Raw genomic sequence first — 4,707 nt, forward strand, 5'->3', positions numbered from 1 at the left:
GAGGGGAGCAGCGGGCGGCAGGAGAGGTCTGCGCACCATGTGGGATCCTCCTCCGGTGGCTGGGGAGCAGCCGGGGATTGAACCGGCGCCACAGAGGCCACGGGCAGCTTCGCAACCCAGCGCTCAACCGCTGCGCCACCGGGGAGGCCCGGTGTCATAATGCTTTATCTTATCTCTGTTCTTCCCATTCCTTCAGCCTGTCAAGTCCAGGTTAATAGATTTCAAGGCTTTGCTTGGCCTCATCCCCCATCACCTACCTCCTCCAACTCCCCTCCCCTGACCTCTGCTGGGTTTAGTGGCTCATGGCCTATGCACTGATTAATTTTAAGTGTCAAGTGTGTTGAGGGATGCCTAGTGGAGAGCTGGGACAACATAATATCAGGGTGTGTCAGTGACAGTATTTCATTTGAATCTACAGAGGGAATGAAAAACCTGCTGAGGTGCTGAATAGAACAGAAAGGGACAGGAGGGTAAATAAGCTCTCTGTTTGAATTGAGATCACTGTCGTCTCCCACTGTTAGACTTCAGTGCTCCTTGTTCTCATATCTTCAGATTTGAACTACACCACTACTATCCTAGACCTCCATCTTTCAGTAGATCATGCGACTTCTCAGTCTCTTAATTATGTTAGCCAATCCCTCATCTCCTTCTCTGTATCTCTATATATCCTGCTGATTGTTTCTTTGGAGAGCCCATGGAGCTCTGTGGTGCACCCCTCTCCCAGGACATAAGGCAAGTTTCTGCTTGATTCTCACTTGAGGTTATACACTCTTTGAGGACAGAGACTATGTGATCATCTTTGTATTCCCTCAACCATTTATTGAAAAATTATTCTGTGTCAGGCACTATGGTGGAGGCTTGACGTGTATTATTTCGATTAACCACAACAAGAAATTACTACTATTTTTAGAATTCCTGTTCTGAGGGAGGGAGGTATAAAGGGATCAAGATATCTTCTTCAAGGTCACACAGCTAGTAGGTGGAGGGATAGCATGCAGGCACAGGTGATGAGTTCACAGTCCATGCACTGAATCGTTATCCATTTGCCTGTTCAACCTCAATACATATTTGCTGCATTGAACTGGTAATTTGTATAGTGCTTATTTTATTGCAGGTAACTTTTTTTCATTCAAGCTGAAAGTTGTATATTTGTCTCAGGGACTCATTTCTCAGAGGTCCTGATAGGACCAGGTGAAAGGAAACCTCAGTGTTACTCCCAGGGGAGCAGAATGGTTGGTTGGACTTCCCTACAGGAGGTTGTAGTATCTGAAGACACATGGTTTTTAATAGGCTATGTTATCTCTACTTCAATATTTCATATCATTTCTTTATTACTGTCATTTAAAGTTGAAGGAAGAAGTCCTTCCTTTATGAGGAGGGTGGGCTTGAAGGGAGGAACAGGGGACGGAGAAGAAAGCTCAACTTTTGATGAACTTAAGACTCACAGATTTCTGCCTCAACTTGCCTATATGTGGCAGAGAGGTCACCAGTGCAGGGGCCTCTCAGGAGCAGAGACTGCTTGGTTATGAGGTGCAGCAGGGACTGCTGGAGGCATTGTTGGCTCATCCACCAGCAGATTTCCATGTGTATCCCAGGTTACCCCATCTTCAGAAACCCACTTGTTGGGGTCAACCTCCTCTGCTTGCCCCTTAGTGCAGAGCTGGACCTTGGAACATCTCAAGCACTCCCCGACTCCACGGCCATTTTGGTCCTGAATCATTTTAAACCCTGCTATAATTGATGAAAGGAAGGAATCTGAATGTCTTCTTTTTCAAAAAGAATCTACTCCCATTAAAACCACTCCAGGGCCTCCCCGGTGGCGCCGCGGTTGAGCGCTGGGTTGCGAAGCTGCTGACAGCCTCTGCAGCGTCGGTTTGATCCCCGGCTGCTCCCCGGCCACTGGAGGAGGGTCCCACATGGCGCGCAGACCTCTCCTGCCGCCCGCTGCTCCCCTCAGCAGTGTACTTCGGTCCTTCTGCCTGCTCTGCTCCCCGCTCTAGCTCTGGTGAATTCTCTCACCCTCCCGCGCTTCTGACTGTACCCAGTGCTTGTATAAATAAATAAATAAATCTTTAAAAAAAAAAAAAAAAAAAGCCACTCCAGTAAGGGCAAAAGGAAGCTGTTCTGTTTGGCCCTGAGTCAGCTTGCCACTGCACCCCCAGTTGTCACTCTTGATTTTGAAGCAGAAAGATACCCTGAGTCAGATTGCACAGGGTGGTGGTTTAGGAATGAAACTGCAATCAAAAGAGGCAGCCTAGTTTTCATGAGATTCCAAGTTCATTTACACCTTCCCTCTATACTTAGCACTTTGCTTTGGGGTGAGCTTGCTGGGCCTCCCTCGTGTGTACCTCTGGGGCCCTGAGTTACAATCACTGGGATTAAATTCTCACAGAAGACAGGCTCCTTCCAAGATGGGAAGAAATCTGTGAATTAAGTGAATAACTCTCTTGACACCCCCACCAGGGCTGGCGGTTGCTCATCTCCATTCTCTCTTCTCTCCCCCTCTCTTCTCCTACCTCCTTGAAAGCACAGTGCCCCATCTGTCAGGTCTGAGGGACAGGTGTGGAGAAGAGTAAGGGAGAGAGAGAGAAAAGGATATTGGTGACTTGGCAGAGGGGATCAGGTCCTCAACTCTCCTGGAATACTTTGCCCAGTGCCTTTCCCTAAACCTCACTGGATGCCGATACTGAACAGGCTGAGCTGTTTCTAGCCCAGGTATGGACAGTGGAAACACACTGACACTATTTCCTACCTACCTCAGCTGAGGTGAATCAACTCAACAGAAGTAGAACAACTCAAAGCATGTTCCTAACATAGACTCTCTTACCATGATAAGGAAAATGGCTAATGTTGAGACCTGTTCCATGTTGACTATAAGGCCAGAAGAAAGATAAATACCAGATGCTGCTAGAAATCTGGTCATAGAACTGAGGCAACCAGAGGGGGAGGGGGAGGTTTGGGAGCAGAGTGTGGAGGGGGCTGCATGGTCTATGGTGGAAGACCATGGGCGCTTTGGTTCTGGGTGTGGTGTGGTGACATATAGCTGGAGAGGTTTGAACCTATACCCCTGGATCACCTTTGGTGTGGCATACCAATGATAGCTCAAGAACGAATAACACAATTTTGAAAAGCCAAACATTCATCCGTGAATTCTCCGATTTATACACAGTTCAGAGAGATTAAGTGACTTTGCCCAAGGAGGCGCCCTGGTGAATCCAGGTCTCGTGTTCCAAAGTCTAACCTGTTACTGTCATTGGCCCCTCCCAGGACTCCTGGGAAGGAGGGGTCCCTGCCTGAGGCCCTGAGTTTTAGGGTCCCCTCCCTGGGAGTTAAAAAGTGTGGGGATCTAGAATCTAGGGTCTACCTTCACCCCCTTCCTAACCCACTTATATTTGAGGCTATACTCTGAATACCAGGCCCCTGGAGCTCCCTGACCAGCAGGCTTCTGCTGGGGCTGCCATATTTAGCAAAGAGAAGTATAGTAGGCCCAGCTGAATTTGAACTTCAGATAAACAGCAAATAACTTTTTTTAGTATAAATAAGCTCCGTGAAATATTTAGAACATACTTAAAGCTAAGAAGCTATTGATTAAAATTTAAGTAGGTATGCTCAATGTCTATTGGCAACCCCAGTCTCAGCTCACTTCCAGAACCCGATGGGCTTTTTCCTGGAGTCTGTTTGGTTAGAATGTGCCCAGGGCTCAGACACACACCTAGGTGTCCATAGACATGCACTCAGGGCCCCTTGATGGACTTCAAAGAACCGGGGTGGCAGAGAATGGGGCTGACTAGGACCATGCATGTGAACTCTCATTAGGGGTGTGCCTGCTCCCCAGGCCCACTGAAAAGCATAGCTTTCTTTTCTCTAAATTTTGCTTCCTGCATCTGCAGCTTGATCTGGGGTGCTGGAACAAGCTACTTAGAACCCAAATCTCAGGGAAATTGAAATGTTGATGCAGATGGCTTAGTGGGTTTCTCAGTCTATGAAATGGAAAAACTTGGATGTGAGGGTCAGAGTTTTTGGCTTTAAGGTATAAAATGTGTCAGACCATGAATGAGATGCTTCACTTCTCTGAGGTCATATTTTTCATTCATAACCTGTGAGACATACCTCAGCCTCCTGGAGTGGTTGTGAGGGTAAAATGAAATAGCACATAAAAGTATCAAACTACTTGGCAGGTGTCAAGCCTCATAAATGTAGTTGAGTCAGAACAGGCAGAAACAGACCCCAGGCTGCCTCCTTTTGTTCAGGCTCAGCTGGACCACCCACCTATCTGTTTCCACCCTGGGGCGATGAGAGGGTTCCTGGGTCACGCAGCAGAGATGTCACTTCCACCCAAACCTTCTGGAGCATTTTGATAAATGAACCCAGGTGGAAGGTTTCCAGAACCATCTGATTCTAGGTCTGCAACTCAGAATTACCCTACACCATGGGAACTCTGAGGTGACTCCTCTCTGGAAGGCAAGGAGGGGCCTGTCCGCCCAGATAGGGCTAAGTCACCTGCCAGAACATGGAACCCAAGGTCAGAATTATACCTCTGAGGCTGATTAAGGCTGCAAAGACTCGAGTCTTACTGAGAACTGTTGAAGACAAACAAATGGAAATGCAACACTTTTCCAGTGGAAGGTGAATGCTCTTTCTTGAGCACAAATAGCAAAATATGAAGAGAAACAAAGATCATTCAGGACAGTGGTCAGTGCTTCCCTG

This window comes from Talpa occidentalis, unplaced genomic scaffold (genome assembly GCF_014898055.3).
Source record: "Talpa occidentalis isolate TD23 unplaced genomic scaffold, MPIMG_talOcc4v2.1 talOcc4.7, whole genome shotgun sequence".
NCBI lineage: Eukaryota > Metazoa > Chordata > Mammalia > Eulipotyphla > Talpidae > Talpa > Talpa occidentalis.